This window comes from Oryctolagus cuniculus, chromosome 3 (assembly GCF_964237555.1).
Source record: "Oryctolagus cuniculus chromosome 3, mOryCun1.1, whole genome shotgun sequence".
Classification (NCBI taxonomy): domain Eukaryota; kingdom Metazoa; phylum Chordata; class Mammalia; order Lagomorpha; family Leporidae; genus Oryctolagus; species Oryctolagus cuniculus.
Window position 1 is genome coordinate 98,932,321 of NC_091434.1, and position 23,171 is coordinate 98,955,491.

A 23,171-nucleotide genomic window follows, 5' to 3' on the forward strand; every position below is an offset into this window, starting at 1 on the left:
AATATGTAACATATGGATTCAGCCTTTATTATTCTTCTGAAAGACGACAATTATATTTATGTGATAAACTGTTCAGTGTTGGTAGCATGTAGCATGATGTTAATATTACTAACCTAACCACTTAAATAATCTCTGACATGCATCTATGTGGCTTAGCAGCCTGCTTCTCTCAAAATTCCTCTTACAGTTTAAGCCACATCTCTTTACAATGGCACTCATATGCACCTCAATGAGAGTGTGAGGGAAAGACTGGCTAATACCTGATTTTCTTACAGTAGATGCAGCCAACACACTGATCCCTCCCTCACCATGTATCTTCCATCTACACATCTTCTGAGTGCGTCCTTATCCCTGAAAGCAAGCTGAGACTCCACCCTAGTCAGCGCTTGATAGAATGAGTGAAAGCAGATTTCAAGATTGAGCTTTTGAGGCCGGCGCCGCGGCTCACTAGGCTAATCCTCCACCTTGCGGCGCCGGCACACGGGGTTCTAGTCCCGGTTGGGGCGCCGGATTCTGTCCCGGTTGCCCCTCTTCCAGGCCAGCTCCCTGCTGTGGCCAGGGAGTGCAGTGGAGGACGGCCCAGGTCCTTGGGCCCTGCACCCCATGGGAGACCAGGAAAAGCACCTGGCTCCTGGCTCCTGCCATCGGATCAGCGCGGTGCGCCGGCTGCAGCGCGCCGGCCGCGGCGGCCATTGGAGGGTGAACCAACGGCAAAGGAAGACCTTTCTCTCTGTCTCTCTCTCTCTCACTGTCCACTCTGCCTGTCAAAAAATAAAAATATAAAAAAAAAAAAAAGATTGAGCTTTTGCTAAAGGAGCTATGGAAGTGGTGTTCACTGCGAAAAATTTTTGAAGCACTGTCTCCTCACCCACGGGAAAGCTGGCATGAGCTGTCTTTTATACTACTTTACAAGAAGTCTTTGGGGGCAAAGAGAAGCCTACAGACATTTGCTGGGTTGCCTTTCACAGTACAACTATGTATGTGTAATAAAAGTAGAGAAAGGTTTGTCTCTACATCTTTCAGTTTAACTGCCCTCAATCCACATTGGTGTTTCGAAAGGAGAGAAATGGATTTCCAGGTTGACTCTTCGGCTCATTCATCAGGTGTCGCTGTGAGTTGAGATAATGCTGGTTGAAAGTGGTGGCGTTTGCTCTGCCACCCCCTGCTTCTGCCTTGAATCTCTTGCTAGTATCAGTTGGGGTGGTATTTACCAATGCCCCTCCTCACTGCCTCACCGAATGAGTTGAATAATTCTAATAATCAAAGGCACAGAGTCTGCATCTAGTTTGGAAACGAAACCATGGGTAATTTTCAAAAGTGGTGCCCTCAATTTTTGATGAACTGTCATAGAAACAGGAATTACCACAATTCAAAAATCACATCCACTAACGGACAGAAATCAGCATCTGTGGATGATTTCTTCTAACCCACTACCATCAAATTTCTTCCCTGCCCCCCTAATACAAACACACCCGTTTGCCTCATGCTTCCAATTTAGTGCAATCATGCCTCTTGCTGGCCATTGCCTTGCAGGACACCGGCTGTCGAATACACAGACACAAGCCATGAAGGTCTGAAACATAAAGACTTATGATATAAAAGTTATGCATGCCTTATTTCTTTTGTCAAATGTTAGACTCCAATGAGACTGCTCAGCATGTAGAAGAAAATACTCTACCACATCATAAACACTGGAAATTAAAATGACACTTCTCCCTTTCCAGAGTCTTTAGATACAATGTCCTTCAGGAGAAGAAAGTGCCTTGTTCCTTCTTCCCAAACACTCTCTCCAATGCTGAGCAGTATGAGATAGAAGCTCCAGCTCTTGGAAGGATTTAAGAAGCTGTCATTTGGAGATAAAAGTTTTTCTGTCCCAAAGCTTCTGAGAATGTGATGTTGAGGAAGACCCTAGGAGAGCGATAGGGACTAGGAAGTGCCATTTCTGGAGTTGGGGCAGCTAACTTTACATTTGGGTAAGAATACTTTTCCTTACATCACTTTTGCACCAATCCCTCTGCCAGGAAGTAAATGCAAAAGTAAGAAGCATTATTTGCCCCTCAGGAATCCAGGCTCTTGCAGTGGAGAAGGGAGAGATGGGCAAATAAGTAAGCAAAATCACTTTACAAGATGAAATGCTGTGGAGAAAGCATAGATAAAATGCAGGAGGACCAGAGGAGAATCAGGAGGATACTTTGGTCTGGGGGATTTAGGGATGGGTTCAGAAGCTGATGACATTTAACGCGATTAACAAAGAACAGGAGATCTGCAGCTGTTTGTGGTGGTTTCGAGTGGGCAGTTCGGGATGGGACTGAGTGTGGGGAATTGTACGTAACTGTGCACGATCAAGTATAGCAAGTTGCTGCTTTGACACAAGGAGCCTGACTGACTCTTTGTGAAGTGAAGCTACAGAAAACTGCTGCTTCCTTACCCTTCCCAGCCCATTGGGGTAGATGTTGCATGGTTTCTGTATCTTTGACTTTGTGTCAGGCTAATTAAGCAACACTTGCAACATGGACTCTGTTCAAGCATATCTGTGTTTGAATCTGGTTGCCAGTGTAGTGCGTTCAATGGAGTTACTTATTTCACCATTTCTCAGTTCCTTCATCAGAAGATGACAAGGATAATAGTACCTACTCAATAGGTCAAAAGTTAGCATGCATAGTACCTAACTCAGAGTAAATAATAAATATCAGCTATCACTATTATGTCACAAACACATTTCTGGATAAGGGGAGGATAAAAAAATTGTAGAATTCAGTTATGATTCAATCAATGGACATCCAGATGATGTTGGTTAGGGAGATAAGGTATAAATTCCTGAATTAGTGAAAAGAGACGATTATACATATTAATTGGGATTTTGTGCTAATACATGTGTAGTGCTATAGGAAACTAGAAAAATAGAACAATTTATTTTAAGCATTAATTATAAAATGTACGCTAAAATTCCCAAAGTGCATGCAAAAGAAGGATGTCTAAGAAAATGAGCTGAATTCATCAAAGGGAATTGGAACTTGAGTTCAGTTTTGGAAAACACGATCAGCAAGGACATCTCAGGGAAAGAAGAGAGGTGGAACATGGAATCTGTTGGTACTAGCAGGTCACAAAGGTGGAAATGAACATACCATTTTCTGCCTGTAGAAATAACATTCACTTGCAGTAGACTAGATGCATGCTGGGTGTGGCTTGAAAATAACTGGATGTGTTCAGTTTCTGGAGAACGTGATGAGCTCTGGAGAAATCTATCGGGCTTGAGTACTTCAGAGATACAGGAAATCTTTAGTGAAATTTTGTCTTTTCATTTTCCGTTTAATTGCAGTGGCATGAATCTCTGAGAGAATTGACATATTGAATACTCTGAATTGGGACAACTTCTTTCACCTATCTATCTTTAGCCTCCTAATTAAGTCATCACTAAATAAATATGAAGTAGAAAAAGTTGTACAAATTTCTCCTCTCATTTAAAAATATGCCATAAGCTGGTCTGTTGGCCCTGTGTTCAGATCATTGAAAATTTACGGAGGATTTGAAATAAGAAGCATTTCCCAAGCTCCCAGGGTTCTTTCTTAATAAAAACAAAAGTGGTTCCAGTACTGGTAATGAAGGGAGAAGGTCTGCGGGGGGAGGGCTGGAAAAACTCAGGACCTTACTTCTTGCCCACTTGAAAGCACACCCTCAAAATATTTACTAAGAAGAAATCAACCTCCATTGTCTACTTAGAAAGTTGCCTTATCAGCACTGTCCTCCCTTGATGAGAACACATGGCTGACTTACTCCACATGGGGCATATCTTTTGGGCAGTCTTTCTGGAAATGATGATGGATTTGAGTGCTCCATTTATTCTCTCTGGCCCGGTTCCCCCTGAGATCATGGGCACACCTTTCTGAGAATGCTGGTCTGAATTAAGGATACAATCTGTACTCATGGAATAAAAAGCATCAAACTGACCTACATGGCGATAAGGAGCGGCAAGGCCTAACCCAACTAAATAAATACTGATCATGTTTTCTCAAGGAAGGAAAATCATGGCAGGTTAAATTCAAACAGATTCAGATCTGCCAAGATGCAGTCAGTGCCCATGATTTTGAGTCCGCTACAAGACTTCTCTTAGAGAACTTGTGTTAGAATTAGTTTCCTATTCAATAACAAATATTAATCACAGTTTTGTATCCTCTGAATTAACCATCCCTGAGAAGTTGATGTACTTAGATGCCTCCTATCACATTTTAAATGCTCTCTTAAATATTCAAATTATGTAATTATGCCTAATTATGCAATACATTGTATTTGAATACAAAATCATAATACAGTTTTGGCATCATTGTCATCTTACAGCATTTGCCTTATTATGCTGTGGCATTTTGAGTATTTCTGATCAAACAGTATAAATGGAACAAGTTTTGCATACTGAGCATCTTAAAACCCACTTTAAAGAGATTTACTATCAATGCACATTTTCTGTTCAGCTGAAACATATAAGAACTTTGTAGTGTGTATTATGAAATGTTAAATATTAATATTATTTAAAGTTAATGGTATGCCAAAGAAAATGGCTAATAATACATTATACAATTAAATGCCTATCATATTAGCTTATCTACTAACAAAATAAAATAGATTGAAACAGAAGAGTTTTGATTTGTAGTTTTTTTAAGCAAGGGTCACTGATGTGTTACAGCTAAATTATTTATTCAATTTTTAAACTGCTAGATACATCAGTTTGCAATTATTTGCATTATATTTGAATGCTTTGTCATATGTCCCTGACACAACAAAAGCAATAAACAATTTTCTTGTATGATGGCATGTTCTGCAGAAATGTCACCAACAATGACCCAAATAGAACCTTTCTTTATGTCTAGAAAGTTGTTGGGGTCTTCAGGGCAGCCTACAGTCACCAAAAATCTCAACATGCCTCTGTCAGACCCTTTGCTAGAGTGTATTCACTATCACTCCTTAACTAGATTATCAGCCACTTAACTCTATATCATTTCTCTGATTCTACCAATATTTACCTTTGCCTGTCCAGGGTTAAGTCTCCCATATCTCTTATTTTATGTTGCAATTATATATATTGCAGTCCATAGGTGCTTGAATGCCATCATACATTTGACTTAAACAATATTTGCTTTTCTTTTCAATGTTGGTTGCTTAAAACCCCTTGAATACGTGTGCTTTCAGCTCTTCAAACAGTTTAAAGATTAGATGGTAATGGAATGCTCAGGACATGTGAGGATCAACATTTGTGCCTGAGCAAGCTAGCTAGTTATCCTAGACATACTTATTCCTTTCCTGTACTAATTAATCACAGCAAGTTTTGTGTATATCACCTCTCAAAGCAACTATTGCTTGTTAAAAAAAATCCTAAAACCCACAGAAATAAATTTACCTACAGGGTTTTAAGTATATTTAAATATTGCTTACGAGTAAAGGAACTGCTTGAGGAACATCTGTTACCATACAATGATCACTAAAATATGTCATTCATTGTCTTAACTATAAATGCTTACTTACCCATTGTAGAGAGCATCTCATTTCTGGTAAGTTTCCCTTGTGGATTAGCCTCTTTCTACTGTCCCAAGTGAGGTGTCCCACATGAACCTCTACCTCATCCTCCAAGCAGGATACCCTGGTTTAACTCAACCAAATCCACTTTATTTCCTTAGCCCAAGTGGGTGATTCAAAGATTTGTTAATGACCCACTTTAGGCCAGTCAGGTGCATTGGGAAAAGGAATCCCTGATTCACTAGAAAAAGAGATAATATTGACACAGAGCTGTGGGGAGTCATTTGACTACCATGTGAAGCCTGAGTATGAAGCTAACAAGAAGGTGAGGAGAGCCAAGAGATCAAGAGAAACTATGTCCTGGTGATGTTGCTTAAACTCTAGAACTTAGCCATATTAGAAGCCAGATCATTTCCTGAATTTTCCAATTAAATTAAAAAAGAAATCTCTGTTTCAGCTCATTTGAATTGGTTTTCTGTCTCTTGAAACTGAAAGAATGCTAAGTGATCCACTTGTAGATTTTATTTATTGCTTTGTTTCTCTAATAGTGCTTTTTCAGCTGCAGAATCCTCATATATTGAAACACTAAATATATAACTAAATCAAAAATCAACATTTCACTATGGTCCCCAGGGAAGTGCATGACATCAGGCTGATATAAAGAGTGAACTGATGGCATGCTCAGAATCAATGGACAGCTTACACTGAATACAGAGATCTGGTACAGATGGTGTGTCCCAGCTAATTTTTTTCAAGTCCTATCCAAAATTTTGTCTTCATGAAAATAAATCTCATCAACTTGAGCCCAAAAATGAGTGAAATAAAGCGGGAAAACTGGCTAGACAAACCTCTTTATCTTTTCTTTATTTCAGGTGATTTGCTTTTACCTTCTTCAGAATTGTTAGTTTTAGTTATGGTTTAATGATCTCTCTCTCCTTTTTTTTTTTTTTTTTTGAAAGAGTTACAGAGAGAGAGAGAGAGAGAGAGAAAGAGAGAGAGGTCTTCCATCTGCTGGTTCACTCCCAAAATGGTTGCAAAGATCAGAGCTGAGCTGATTCGAAGCTGGGAGCCAGGAGTTTCTTCTGGGTCTCCTATGTTAGTGCAGGAGCCCAAGGACTCGGGCCATCTTCCACTGCTTTCCCACACTCATTAGCAGGGAGCTGGATCAGAAGTGGAGCAGCTGGGACTTGAACCAGTGCCCATATGGGATGCCTGTACTGCAGACCAGGGCTTTAACCCACTGGGCCACAGTGCTGGCCCCTAATGATCTCTTTATAGACTGAAAGCTGGTCATCAGCAGAAGTGAATAACTGAGGTGGAATTATTTCTTCTTCAAAAGACTATTTTGCACTTCCTTTCATTCATATGGAAATGAAATGAACATTGCTTTAAAAAGTTTGTGAAGATGTGAATTATGAAAAACTACATGTGGATTTTAAAATTTTTCATCAAATAAACTTTTATTTCCATATTTTATGAACTTTATAAACTTCTCTCATGTAATTTGAAATAGAGTCAGCTAAGCCTGTCTAGTCACACCTTACATCTAGGGAGGAATTTATTCACTTGGTAAAACAGGAGTAGCCCTGGTAAAATTGTTAAGTGAAATGTGACTTTTTCATCTGACTTATTGTTAGGGTATTTTGTTTGTTTTGATCCTCAAGTGTCTCAGGACTTTTCTTGTATTCATTATATACATAGTCTCTCCTTTTCTGACTCTTCCAAAATTTCTTATTCTTTGCTATATTGCACTAAAGATGTGCTGGGTTACCTGCTATGCTGTGTGTGTATTCATCACGTTTCTGTAATATGTAAAGCATCATATGGTACAGTATTACACAATACCTTAACCCAGAAAGAAAGTATGTGGCATGCATATTATTGAAAATACTTTTTTTTTTCTAATAATGACTGTGCTATACATCACTCACGGATCACACACCTATTTCTCACTTATTTAGAATAATGCTTTAGTATCCTTCTTAACAGTTACTAATAATCAATTGTATCTGGTATAAGAGGAGAAATTACCTGTCTTTCCTGTCTTGGCAAGATGAATTGATTCTTTCTAATTGTTGCATTTCAGACACAGTAAACGATGACAGGAAATTATTTTGTAAAGACTTTCTTCAGTGGCACATAAGTGTCCACCTACACTGCCATCAAATCATGTTAGCCCATGAGTATTTTAAATGTACTTAAATAAGAGATAGAGATTTGGGTGTTACTGAACAGGGCTTTTTATAATGTCATTTGAATATGGATATACTCAGTGACCTAAGTGAGTTTCTATTCCACCTCCTCCAGTGGAGATTATTTATAAAACAATTCAGGGCACTTCTTTGTCAGAATAGCACATTTCATCTAGAGAAGGCTAAATTGAGTACTCCTGTCTCTGCTTTCTTTTCCACATCCCTTGCCCCCAGAATACGACTACTCACATGGAAAACAAAATACAGGCACCATCAGATCAGTATCATCTCTTATTTACTTCACAAAGCAGAATACAATATGCGTTGCTGTGAAATACAAATGAACTGTAATCCTCATCAGGTTTGGAAATAATGGATTCAGGCTAACATTTCCAGAAGAAATATGAAGGCAGTATTCTAAATTTCCTATTCTTTCCCAAATGAGTTTGCACAAAATGTGTAGCTAAGAAGAGTAATGTGCCCATCACATAGTGAAATTTCCCACTTGCAAAATGAAAATGAAAAGTCTGCATTTTAGGATGGCGTATTTAAACACATGCACCATGCTGTTCTTACGGTAGGGAAAAGAAAGCTCCCCCTACTGGAGCATAAAAAAGCCTCATCTCTTGCCTGCACCCCATGGCTCTGTCATATGCAGGAAGGCACAGAAACATACAGTCTTCCCATTATCCCTCACAGAATCCTGGTTCTCTCATCAGAACATTGCATTTTCCTCATTTGAGTTAATTAAAGGACAGCTGGACATTTCATTATGGCACCAGTCTCAGTTCTGTCGAGTTGAAATGACGCCTGTAAAGGTCTTGCTCCCAGAGACATTTTCACCCAAGACAAATGCTTTTAAAATCCATGCCTCTGATGGAGAAATTTGATGAACAAAAATAATCTTGAAAATGTGTAAATATGCGTGTCTGTATATGGTTTTCACAACTCCCAAGTACATACATGTAGGGATAGTGTGAGACCCAGCATGTTTGTGTATGTGTGTGTGTGTGTGTGTGTGTGTTAGTTACATATTCACACTTGTATAATATATATGTATAGGAATCAGTATAAACATAAGAATAAAAAGGAGTCATGTGACTGATGAGTTAGTATTAATGGCTGTACATTAGCATTTATTGGCAAATCTCTAGACATGTGAAACTCAATATATATCTATTTTACTCTCTAAGCACAAAAAGCTAATGTAAATGAGGTAAGTTTAGTGATTTAGAGGCATAGCTAGGCTAAAGATAAAATAATTTGCCATGACAATATATAAAGTTAACATGTTTTTATCAAGAGGACAAAGTGGTTGATACTGAAAAGGATTCTAATGAAATTTTCCCTCCAAAGAACGGCTGAGCTTCCATAGTTGAAATAATTGCTACCTATAGAAGAAAACATCTACAGTTGGACAAAGTTAAAGCTATTTTTACCAGTTCTGGCAGGAGTGGTGCATGGCTGAAGAAAACATTAAGCATTTTCTTTATATCTTTTCATGGTTTCAATGTTCCTGACATAGGACACTCTGGAGGTATTCCTCTATTCTTTCTAATATAGTAGGGAGCCTTTACCAATAGATAGGTAGTAGAAAATTGGTACAATTCTGTATCCATAATAAGTCTGGTTAAAGATGAGGCTCATATTTTCATTCCTGTTCTCTTTTAAAATAAAACATACAGATTTTTTGTGGTTTTTTCAAAACCAGAAAATAAATGTCACTCTAACATTCTCTCCCCTTCGGACTAAGCAAATGACTCGCTTCCAAAGTAGCTTTAGCATTTTTTTCAACAGCAAAGGAGATTTCTGGGTTTTTAAGCATTAAAAACACAGTTGACTTAGGTTTCCTCTCCTTAGAAACCTAAGAAATTATACTCACATCATTTTGCAAACCATGCCGATTAGATTTTTGACCAGGTGATTTCAAATTCTAAAGGGTGTATGAGGGTGAGACTGGGTGTGTAGCAGTAGAGGTGGAGATTAATCATAGATGTTCTTTGACTCTCTTCCTGTCTCCTCCAATAGGTTCAGTGGAAACTATTTTAACATACAGGTGTTTTGGTCTGACTACATAGTTGAGAAATAATCCTTGGTTAGAAATTCCCTGGCTTATGCATATTTTCCAGAAACTAGTATATGTATTCATATATTTAAAATAATCCAAAATTCTTTTCTCCTCTCAATTCTGATTTTATTAGACATAAAATATTAAAGGGGTAACTCTTTCTAGAAACAGACAAAATATGATTCTAGTTGGCAGTGGATGGGGCAAATATATACATCAGAGATTTGTTTCCAACAACAAGAACTAGGTTACCTTTTCATAAAGGAAAAGTGCACCTCTAAACCTACTCTACTAGGTATGTTGAAACCCATAAAATTTCCAATTACTGCTTCAGAATTTATTGTGCACATATGGAAAATAATACTTGTAAAACAGAAAGGGGCTTGTGCCTTGTGCTGTCAATACTGTGAAGGATGGGGTGATTATAAAGCAAATTAACAATACTTTTAAATGTGCATTCACTTATCTTTCCAATTAAATCCTTGTTAAACAACTGCACAGACAGTAATGGTGCTTCTGCAAAGCACTGATCAAGACAGTTTTATTGTAATTTTTACTCTGTAACAATTAATCAAGTAGGCATTTTCTTTATTATTAAATTATTTAGTTAATAAATATTCTCAATTGGCCCACATATTTGTAGTTTACATGTTATTTTTGATTTTCCTACAGTGGAACATATTTGGGAGTATTTCCATTTTCTAGCAGAGGGACTATTAAGGAATGTGATTTTATAAATTTTTTTTCTCTAGAAGAATAACTATGAACAAGAGAAGTCCTTGAAACTTTAAGCCATTTAAAAACCTTATTTCAACCATTTTATTTCATAAGGGATGCAAACACGTTGCTTCTAGCAGATAAGAAATGTGAGGTTTTGCTTAAGGCATCTTTCTGTTGGAGTAAGCATTAAAATTAGCATTTTAAAAGTTCATTAATACCAGTTACAGACTTTTGAGTCATGAAGCTGCACTGTAGTTGGCATTTCCTTTCCTTATCCCAGGAAAATGAAAGTACCGAACATTGTTTCTTCTATAAGCACACAAGGTGGCATAAATGAAGAAACAGACATATATCTACCTAGAAGTAATTTTTATATTTGTGAATTTCCGTCTTTGTAACTTGGATATCTGAGTTTATTTACCTTATCTATTTCACTACTATTAATGTATTTTGATTGGTTCTCTACCTCTCTACAATTTTAATTGGAAGGAATCCCAGGTAGCTAAATTAATAATGAAATGTGCAATCTCAGAAATTATACCTTGATTAGGCTTCAGAAGAGCTGTATTAATTCATATGTAAGAATAAACAAATGAGAGATACAACAGTTTATTGAGTCAGAGAAGAAAATTCCAGGTAAGGCTCGCTTACAGTTAATGTGAGTGGTGTGATTTGGAGTCAATACTACCTGTTGAAAATACTTTATGTGGAAACTGCAATCCTCACTATTGTCCTGATTATATAAGGTCTCTTACATTATGTTTCCCAGGAGTAGTACACAGTGCGATGTACTATACCCATATTAATTAATTATTACCTTGGAAATCCGAACATACTCTTGGGTCATAGGGATGTTCATGTTGAGCAGAGGGTAATGAAAAGGAGAGCAAGGGAAGAAATGGAAAAAATGGTTGGTTGTATGGGATACCAGATGGGAGAAGTGGGCTCATTAAGACTCAATGTCTTGTAGGCATCAGGGCTGAGAGCAAAGTAACTTTAAGCCTTTGAAGGCATACGTTGCCCTTCTATGCTTGGGGTGATGATTGAGACGATTGGTTTCAAGCAATGTAGATCTTGCAGGTTAGAAGTGCAACGCTGAGTACTTTTGCAAGCAGAAAAACGAGAACTTGCATACAACTTCATGAGGAGCCTACCATGAGCATGGTGTATGATGAGCATAAAGGAAAATCCAGAGGTGTCTGTGAAGCCTACCTCTTCAGCAGCTAACAGCCAGGAAAGGGAAAGAAATGTGTTATGAAATAGACTGAAACCAGCATTGAATCACAGGTACAAAATGCTATGGGATCACTGTGGAAGAAGCGTATTCCCATTGAGATTTATTCCAGGAATCATGAGATTTGTGACAAGCAGGAGAGTTTATCGGTAGCAATACCAAAGTTGGTGTGCCTATTGCTATGCAGAACACACTTATTGTTCCATGCATATATACTCAGCCCAAGTGCTGAGAAGGATATTGGATTTCAACATCTTGTGGAAAGCTGAGCAAGCCCCTTCCAGTTGCCGGAATATGAAAGGAATGTATTAACAAGGGGAGAAAAACAGGGCACTCAGTAAAGAAAAATGTAGGAGGGAGTGAGAAGATCACAAAAATATAATCTGGAGAAATATAAATGATAAGAAGATAATAGCACAATAAGAAAGAAAGATGCCACCAATCCTTGCTATTGTTTAAAGAGAATTATTGTGATGGCTTTTTAGGATTTCATGGACATATTAAGTAAATTATTGGAAACACTGATTTTCTTAATAGTCTTCAAGTTAGTGTCCAGTTATTGGAACATCATTACTGAGCTTAAATCCAAGTTGTCTCTTGATTACTAAAATGGTAGTAAGAGACACATTTAGAAGTAACTTCCATTTCTACATGGCATAGTATTTTCCAGTGCAGTGGGTTCACTATTGCATGCAACTGACTGATCTCAAAATAATAGATAATTTTACTTTAAAGATAATAAAATCTTCCCATGACCATTAAATGACCTAGGCAAGACTGTTCAACTAATAAGAAATAATACAGAAACTGACCAGGTTTTCTAACTCCTGGACTATTGCTTAAAGGAAGTGGCTTAAAAGACCCATGGAAAATGAGACAATATGAATGTGGAGTTCACCTCATAAAAATCAGCCACTGTTGCTATATCTTTATTGATCTGCTCTAAAACCTCCTAACTGGGCCCCTATTTCTACTCTTTCCCCCTACAATTCATTCTTCTGCCATAGTTAAACAAATAATTTCCTGATTACTACTCCCAATTACTTCCCATTGAGCTTAGAATAAAAGGTACATTTCTTACTTTGCTTGTCAAGGACCTATCTGGCCGGGCTTTGCCATCCCCCTGTTCTCTGTGTCTTGACCTCTTCTAAGCCCCTGCTCCCCAGGATCAGTTTCCCTCTGGCTGCTTCCCCCTCTCCCTACAACTTTACATTGCTCCTTTCTTTCTAGGAGATCAAGTCTCTATTTAAATGGCTCCTCCTCGGAGACCTCACTATTTTGATTATAATTCTTGATACAATCTGAAATCAGCTTGTGTAAATGCTCCTTATGTATCTCTTGACACCAAAACAAATATTGCACCAGATTTTGTTGAGCTCCCTCGAGTACTTAGAAGACAGCCTGACTCACAGAAGCTTTTCAAAAACTACCTTAGAATAAATAACCCATTTGAAGTCCTCCTTAGGCAAATTAAAGTCTTACTGTACACTCTTAAGCTTATTTTTCTCCTTTCCTTGCTCTTTTATTTTGCAGTTTATATTACTCTATGTGAGCCATGGCAAGAGCGAGAAAGTCCTTGCAGTTGGAGATGCAAGACTGAAGATGTGATGAGAGGTGGAGATGGCAGGGACTTGACAACAATGTCACTGTGAGTGATCACAGTTCAGAAATTCACTCAAGCAGGCAGCAGCCTTGAATGTGGTATTACTGCCACCTGAGTTTGGGAGTCCTCCACTAGTTAGGCAACCTTTTTTGGCCTAAAGAAGGAGCATCTCAGTACTGGCTTTAGTTTCCTATGTAGTCCTTGTTGGACAGCCAGACGGTGAGTTCAGGTGGAGGTGGGAGTGAAGGCTGGGGATACACATGTGCTTCATTGGACAGCAACCCTCAAATTCTTTCTTTTTTTTTGAGGAATGCTTCACAATTAAAGAAAAACATGTGACACCAGATGTGTATGTTGAAGTCAGTCAACATGCATCAAACGCACTAGACTAGAGTTCACGTCCAACTTTCAGTGATTTTTCTGATGTAAGTAATTACAACTTCAAAACTACTGGTCATCGATTATTTCTATCCAAAGCTCAAATCAACAACCCAAATTCTTAAGATGCTCTATTGAGGCTGCAATTCTTCCAGGGGTTGGGTTATGGCACTGAAAACTAAAGGTTATGTTTCAAAACATGTTTGTTTATTTATCTTATATGTATTTTATATCTTTGAAAAGCAGAGAAAGAGAAATAGAGATGGACAGATAGATAGAGAGAGAGATACAGAGATCTTCCATCTGTTGGTTCTCTTCTCAAATGAGCACATATCTGTGACTGGGTCAGGCTGAAGCCAGGAGCCAGAAATCTCATCCAGGTCTCCTGTATGGGTGGTAGGCCTCCCACGGTGCACACTAGCAGGAAGCTGTACTGGACATGGAGGTGAGACTCAAACGTAGGTACTACAATATAGGATGTGAGCATCCCAAGGGGTGGCTCAACCTGCTGTCCCACAACACCTGCCCCTAAAGCAGTTTTTGATCAGAGCCTAACCAGTGCTGGTGGCCGAGATAGTTGTTAATTTGCTTGTTTGTTGAATTCATTCATACTCGGCAAATATTTATTTGAATGGTATTTATGCCAGGCTCAGGAGGCATCAAGGGTCCTAAGGTGATCAAGCAGGCAGGAGTACGCTTACACTCATGCTAGAGTGTAGAGGAGGAAGGCAGACACTGCAGCAACAGAGAAGCAAGGCAATGTCAGAGTAGCTGTGATCTGAAAGAATGACCTGAAAAAATATGTCGCTTTCCTCGAGTGCTGCCTTCCTTGTTAGAAACAAACAGCTTCAAGGAGATGGGAATATGTTTTTTTTCCTATGGCACACTTTTGTTAGAAAAGGTTTCTAAAGTACATAGGGCACGTTGGAAAAGAAGTGCTATATAAATATATGTGAGTCATTAAATCTGTAATTACCAACAACGGGGATTTCCTGTGTGAAAGGGAAGGCAAAATACATACTTTCAAAATTGAAGGAGTAGGGTTAACCAGAGCAGTGTAGTTTCATTGATATTTATTCATTACAACTCTGATTTCTTTCTAACTAGTCGTTTCCAACATTTTGGAGGGCCAGGATGGCAAGGCAATTGGTGTGACTACCTCCAATAGCACGCCTTACTGTTCAACTGCTAATGACACACTGTGTTGAGTAAGTTATCTCCTCACGCTTTGTTGTATCCAGATTAAGAATGCGGATATGGGATTCTTCATTTTTCTTTTTTTCATTCCCATGATTCTTTCATCAGTCTAAAATTAAATGCTAATTTATAGGATTATGGGAGAAAAATAATGCAAAATATAGCTTGAGCTGTCTTTGCTGAGATATTTAATAGAACATGATATACCAATAGGATCAATATATATAGAGTTGATTTGTACTCATCATGCTCTTATTTTATTGTGTAGGAAGAAAGCTTTATTTGGTGCCTTCAAAGTATCAGGCACTTTGCTATGTTGGGGATGCAAAGATGTTATCAAGTTTCCTACTTTTTATGAACTCACAGGCAGTTGGGGGATTACTTATCAAAAGGGCATTAAAAAAAGGATTATCTTTGTTAAAAGGGTACCACAGATTGGGCACCAGGAAAATGTAGTGTTATATTGAGAATAAGTTGCTTTTAATTCTTCGATGTTAAAAAAAGAAAACATTTCTTTGTGCTGCCCCCTACCTCCCTTGGTAAATTGAATCCAGCAACCAGGAAATATGTTTTTGGAGTAAGTTGAAAATAGGCTTACTTTCTGGCTTCATGATGTATTAACTTGGTGGCATCAGAAAGGTTATGTAATTTTTCTGAAGCATGGTTTTCATGTGTGAAGAATGTGGACAACAGCATTTATCTATTTTCAAACTTTCATGAATGTCAGAGATACCTCTAAGTTTGAGTACCTGCCATATAATAGATTCTCAAATGCTAGCTATTACTAGCATTTACATCATTCTATTACATTAAACATATTATTTAATCCTTAGTTTGTTAGCAAAACATCTATCCTTTTCATCAATTCCAAAATCCACAATATTAGAAAAGGTTTGCTGTGGAGAAGCGTATATCAGGAATTTTAATCATACTAATAACACACATGCCGTATTGATGGCATTTTTAACTCACATAAAGACTCAGTTCCTAACATTTAGTGAACAGTAATCAATAGGCAAAGAGAAAAACCTTCCTTCACTAGAAAATTGGTTCACAAAAAAGAGTTCATGTTTTTGCTTCTCTCAACTTAAACCTCTTTTGCCTTACATCTTGGTAGGTTATGTCTCCACTCCAGAGCCAGAAGAAAACTAGCTGGACATTGAACAGGAGAATTTCCAAACCTGACTGTGCACTAAACTCACATGAGACATCTTTCTTGTAAGATGCATTTTTATAGCTTCAACTCAGACATTTTACATTGGAGTTTCTGGGTGAGTTCTAAGATCTTTAATTTTTGAAAACTCCACCATTTGACTCTTGCAGCAGGTTCTAAGATGCTTTTCAATTATACTCCCCTCCTTCTCCTCATTCCTGTGTAATCCTCATTTCTGTGATGTGGGTGGGTATTGTCACTCACTTCTAACCAACAGAATATACCAAATGTGACGGGATGTGAGCTTCATGGCTATGATACATTAGGATTATAACTTTGGCCACACTACTAAGCTCTCTTCCCCTTGCTACTCTGAAGAAGCAAGCTGCCACACTGTGGGATGGCCTGTGGAGAGGTCCGTAGGCCTTTGGTCAATGGCTAGTGATAAACTGAGGCTTCAGACTGACAGTCCATAAGCAACCAAATCCTGCCAACAATCATATGAATCTGAAAGCAACCTGTCCCCAGTTGAAGCTCCAGGTAAGAACCCATCTATGAGTTGATTGCACCTTTGCAGTGGATTCAGCCAAACTGTGCCCAGATTTCTGACTCACCCAAATTTTAAGATATAAAATTGTATTGCTTTAAGTAGCTACTTTTGGCAGTAATATTGTTAGCAGTAGACTGGCAATACAATTTTGATATGCAGTCAAGCTTGGGACCCAGTGGTATAGAGGATAAGGAACAGAAGTAAACTTGGTTTTCTCACTAAGATTTTAATAAGTACTCATTAATTTTGATGATAACGATGACTGTTTGGGATGATGATGATGATGGAGTTCTAAAGATATTCTATGGGATTTTCTTGGGGATTGGCAGTCATAGCTCTGACAGATTTAATTTTGGAACTCAGTAATCAAATCTACATGAAAAAGTCACAAGTACATTAGGGAAGAAAAATTTCAGTAGATTATATCAACCCTCTCCAATGTTCTTTTGCAATTCTGAACCTCCTAAAACTTATTGATTATATGAAATTACATTTCTCCTTTTTGTTCAGGAATCTAGAAGCCCTATGAATTTGATAAGTAATGAGATTAATCATTGGCTAGCCAGGAGTCACAAAATTTTTCTGTATTTGTTTTTTATTCCTATAAAATAATCTTATTATAATCAAAGTAAAATCAATCATGTAGAAAGCAAAAACCATATTTGATTATTAATTTTAGTATTATGGTATTGCAGAAAAGATTAATATTGTTCTGATTTCATTTGTCATCATAATTAAAGTTAATAATAATTATCACTTGGCTAATTCAGTTTTTTAAAGTCTTCATATTTTCATTGTATTCCCATTTTAGGAATTCTGTTAGACTCACAAATAGCTCAGAATCAGGGTAAGAAGGCAGACTCCTGGAATCTTATCTGTTGTTCTTTCCCACATACATGGTCTCTGCTTTTAATTATTTCAGTGTAGAACTAAGCCAGCTCCTTGTTCCTTGGTATGTAATAAATGATAAAAGATCATCTACAATAAATGTATGTGGTGTAATTTGCTTTAAAATAAGTTGCTGGTCTATGTCTACCTTGGTTATGAAACAAAGTCAAAATCTTGCTACTATAACACATTGTATACTGTAAAAACCAGAAACCATATAAATGTGTATAAACATGCCAACATTATTGTTGTGACTCCTATGTCTAGCATGGATTATTGATGCCAATCCATTTTCTTAGACAGATGGGAAGGTACAAGATTCACCCTCAGTATTGTTTGAGTTCCCTGACCCAGTGTACCTAGAAAATGAGGTCTAAGAAAGTTTTTAAAGCTCTGAGCAATGTTAGAGTCTGGTCCTTTTATGATCAAGTGATCATTTCAGCTTTAATGGGAAAATAAATCATTGTTAAAAAGATAATCTTGTCACATGAAAGCCAAAATAGGTGCAATATCAATGATTCAACTTAACCTCCTCCCCACCCCCCCAAAAAAGCGTGCAGAATAAAATAAAACAAATAACACTGTTTTGTTGTCCTCATGGTTGGCAAGGAGAGTGAAGCAGGCTTAATTAAGGAGATACTAATTTTAAAAATAATAAGAGAGCAATATATACTCAGTTAATAGAAAAATAAATGAACTTGATAAAAGGACTATTTTATAAGAACAGAACTAGAAGTTTTAAAATCCTTTTCCAGATCTTTTTGTTTCATCCAATCATTTATTTCATGATGAAACTGTCTAATGTTCACATTCTTTCTCACTTTCTTTTATTCAATTTTGATATTGCAAGTAACACAAAAAACACAGGGATAGCTATTAAAGCTAATGCTTTGCTTTAAGGGGCAAATCTCTATAAAAGTAGTCTAGGTATTGTTGGTTCCACAAAATTGTTTTTTCTCACAGTTTGTTTTTAATAAAGCTTGAACTTAGTATGTTCAAAATAAGCAAATCAATCTCTGAGTTGATTTCTAATTTACATTGTACTAATAAAATCTCGGTGCTAAAGATATGCAAAGTATGACAATATATTAATTTTTAAAAAGCTCAGATAAAACAGCAAAGACACAAACCTGTGTGTGCACACATGAATGCACTCATACAAATATTCTTGGCAATGCAAATTTATGATATTTATAAATTTCCTCCCCTGGTATGAAAATGTTAAGAAGGGTGTTGTTAAGAGTCTTTCTTTAAGTTTCATTTCTATATATGAAAAACAAGTCTCAAATCTGGTAGGAAGTAATTTCTTCTAGCTTAGGCAAACAGAGGAAATATTTGTTACTGTTCACTAAAAAATACCAGTTTGAAATATTCTCATTCAGTTCCTCCCATAGTGCTTTACAGCTTTACTCCAGTTTCATGGTTTGGTAATCTTTGGACTGGTTATTTTCCAAAAAGGCTGACAATCTCTTTTGTCCTTTTTTTAAAAAAAAAATGTAAAAGAAGATGTCTGATAATACCAACAAGTTTAAACTGAGCTGGAAGTCTGGGCAACCAGCCCTACATCAGCAGCTCAAGCTCAAGTGTGGATTGGGGGAGAAGGGAAAATACAACCTGGTGGGATTTCTAAGATCCACTCTCAAGTGTTCTCAAGACACGTAAGTAGCATCCTTCATGCTGAAGTCTGTCTTGTGCAAAAGTACCCCCATATAGGAAAAGCATCAGGAGGTCACAGAGCATTCTGAAGAATCAACGCAATGTCACAGGCTGATGACAGGTTGACATCCAAGGTCATGGACCAGTTTTCTTTGGGGGATGCCTTCATAGAGCAATAGTGTCACATCAGCAAAATGTCACTGAAAGCTGTCACCAAATTCAACAAGCAGGGCAGGGTACTACTCACTAGTGCATCGACAGCCCAACAAATCGAAAATCCTTACTACCTTTTCTCAAGACATATTCAACATAATATTGTGTTAAAGTAGCTTCTCAGTACAAACCTACATAATAAAGCCCTACAGAGAATGGTAGTTCCAGGCTTTCTCATGAATGTGGTGTTTGGCCTTTTCCCAAGCATCTCTTCAACAATTTTAGCCAAACCTCAATGGTAGTAGTTACCCCTTTCCAATACTGAGAAGAAAAATGTAAACAGAAAGTCACCAAAGTGTGTATAGGATGAAAAGTCTAATCTTTGCTTTCATAAGGATGCAATCAACAGTAATGAATAGAAAATGCAGAATAATGGTGGTGGTTTGTATCACAGACTGAATCAGAGAGGTCTGCGATCTAGTCCTCACTCCTTTGTTTCTATATTGTATCTTGGAACATGATTTGACACCTAAGCATCAGTGTCCTCATCAATAAAATGGGAATAATAGAACCTACACTATGGGATAAAAGAAAATATTAAATTAAATTATATAGATAAAGCACTTTGTATAATATCTGGAAAACAATCAATCATGAAAATACTACCTATTGTTATATTAAAACTATTACCATTATTACTAGTTATAGCTAGAAAATGCTTCTTAAAAGTGATCACTTTGAGTATAACTTGTAATGTCATCTGATGTGGAAGTATAATAAGGATATCTAATTCTTACTGATTTAGTGAGTCAAACAGAAAACCAAAACAAATTGAATCATTCAACTGGTGTATTTAGAATTGCTGATGATTATAGCATTCAAGAAAGTTAGTGAAACACACAAATTGCAATTCAACTGTTCCTGAAAATCTCCAAAATCAATTTTCATTTGTCTAGTTCAAGAATAGACAGAGCTTATTCACTTAAAAGTATATATTTAGGGTCTTCTAAAAAAGAAACATCATGCAAGGTCAATGTGGAGGGAGGACATAAAGGTGTTGATAGAAGAAGGTTGTGCCAAAATCATTTGTTTCATCTTCAATTACAAAAAAGTATAGATTATATTTACACAGCACTTTATGGTTTTCATGGAACTGCCATTTTATTTCAACACACAAAAACTCACACATACTCATGAGACAACAACATGTACATATATAGCTTCTGTACTCAGCACAGATTCCATTCTAAGTCAGTTTTCCTAGTAGAGCCCTGGTGCATAGACAGAGAGGGAAGGTAAGACATTAGCTACAGAGGTTGTAAGACCACTCCAGAAAATTCATAAAAAGGATAATCTGATTTGCAAATTTTGAAAAGGGCTGGTATATGCATTTCATTTATCATCTAATTCAAAAAACTGCACAACACAACTTGGACAAAGTCACCAGTATCAAAGGTCCTAATGTAGCATAATTTGTGTGCAGTATGCTGCATTCTGACAGTGCTATAAACCAGGGAGACAGTTTACTGACAATTCTGTGCTACCAGATACCAACTCAGGCCTCTGTCCAGCCTTACACTGTCAGTTCTCATGGAAACATGAGCAGTTACACAGCCTCTGAGGACAAGAAGTTTGGATTACAAACGTTGAGATGGACAGATTTCATATTTTCATTGCAGATTTTTTTGTCGTTTCAAACTGCTGAGTATATATTTTTTTAAAGGCAGGAAATGCAACTAGTGTTTGTTTCTAGCATGGCTTCTGTTTTGAGATTTCTTCTTTGTAGAAGAAATGTGTTGCCCAGCTGTCTTGAATCCCAATCAGGATATGGTTTCAGCATGAAATATATTATAAGAATGATTTTAGCTGGTTATAAACAAGAATGAAAATGAGGCTGGGGCTCTGTTATCCAATTTTTTCCCCACAGAGGGGACACTCTGGTTCAGTCCAATGAGATCGATAGGAATAAATGAGGTAAAGTTTAGTTCTATTCTATCCAAGAGGGAGAGTAACTGTGAAAGACAAAAGGTCATATTAGTGAGCAGACAGAGCCATGGAGATTCTCCCTTATGGAGAGTCTCAGCAACAAGAATCCTGTGGCAACCGGCCAAGTACGGCAGTCAATAAGTCTAAGAGTGCTTCAGCCTGAACTGGCTTGCTGGAGAGTTTAACACTTACCTGTATTAATACTTCTAGATGCAATGTGCACATGTGCACACACACACATCTACACACACTCAGTGAGAGGGAGAGGGAGAGGGACAGAGAGAGAGAGAGACAGAGAGAGAGAGAGAGAGAGAGAGAGAGAGATTTCAACAAAAAGTAATTAAGAATTCCCTGTCTGGAGGCTTCACGGTTAGTAATACTGGTGAATAGGAAAGGATAAAAAAAAAGGTTATTTAATTTCTTCTTCTTTAGAGATTTGTGTAAGAAACAAACGTCACCCTATGCTATTTTTTATCCTAAGATTTTTGAGTGCTAATGCTTGTGAAATGTAGTCACTAAGTACATTTGCTTATGTTCTCCTCCAATGAAGGCATTTAATCATGTGGGTTTTATAATAGATGGAATTTGAGATGTTAGTGATATGCATGTCTCACTGTAGATTCAACTACCCAGTGTGATGAGAACACAGAGGAAGAAATCTGACTGGAGACTTCCTGAAGGAAAACATTTATGAGTATTTTATCTAATTTGATTCATACAAATGTTTCCAAGGCATCTCCCATCCTCTACTACTTTCATTGATAAGGAACAGAGGCATACTGACAGAAAATAAAATGCCAAGGACACAAGGAAACTTGGGTTTTGCCCCAGCTGATTCTAAAATCTATAAGCTATCACACCATCTTAAGATGTTTTAGGATTTTTTTCATTAATATATTTTTAAAGGTAAATTTTAAGTCTATAGAAAGACTGAGTGGAAAGTGCAGGTGCCATAAATCCCCTCACCCTTTCATCTTAGCCAGAATTTGGTGGTGTTAGTTTTTCAGATTTTAGCTCTTCTTCTTCTTCTTTAAAGATGTGTGTATTTATTTGAAAGACAGAGTTACACAGAGGGAGATGGAGAGAGAGAGAGAGAGAGAGAGAGAAAGAGAGAGAGAGAGAGAGCACTTCCATCTGCTGGTTCACTCCCTAAATGACCACCAAGGGCCAGAGCTGATCTGATCCAAAGCCAGGCTCAGGTCTCCACATGGGGGCAGGGGCACAAGGACTTGGGCCACCTTCCACTGCTTTCCCAGGCTCATTAGCAGGGAGCTGGATTAGAAGTGATGCAGCCGGGACTTGAACCAGTATCCATATGGGCTGCCGGCGCTGCAGGAGGCAGTTTTACCCACAGCATCAGCCTCAGATTTTAGCTGTTCTAGCACATGTGTAGTGGTGGCTCGTTGTTTTAATTTGATGACATATACATTTCCTAATTTTCAGCTTATTTCCTTACCTACTGTATTGTTTTTCTAACATATGTGATTTTGACTTATATTTCCTGAAATTCAATTATTATTTAATATATGAATGTATTATTTAATGTCCATTATAAGCAGTAACTCTTTTTGAGGTTGGCCTGTTTTCCTTTCAATTACAATTTCATTATTTTCTCTTTCCTCTTTAGTTTGACATATTTCATTCATTATTTCTTTTTTTTAATTATTTATTTATTTATTTATTTATTTTTGACAGGCAGAGTGGACAGTGAGAGAGAGAAACAGAGAGAAAGGTCTTCCCTTGCCGTTGGTTCATCCTCCAATGGCCGCCGCGGTCGGCGTACCGCACTGATCCGAAGGCAGGAGCCAGGTGCTTCTGGTCTCCCATGGGGTGCAGGGCCCAAGCACTTGGGCCATCCTCCACCGCACCCCCAGGCCACAGCAGAGAG

General features: G+C 37.6%; 1 protein-coding gene across 2 annotated transcripts in view; it reads right to left on the minus strand.

Moving 5' to 3' along the window:
* Nucleotides 1-23,171, minus strand: part of ARHGAP15 (Rho GTPase activating protein 15) — a 662,169-nt gene that overhangs the window by 191,041 nt on the left and 447,957 nt on the right. The gene's annotated exons all lie outside the window — the stretch shown is intronic.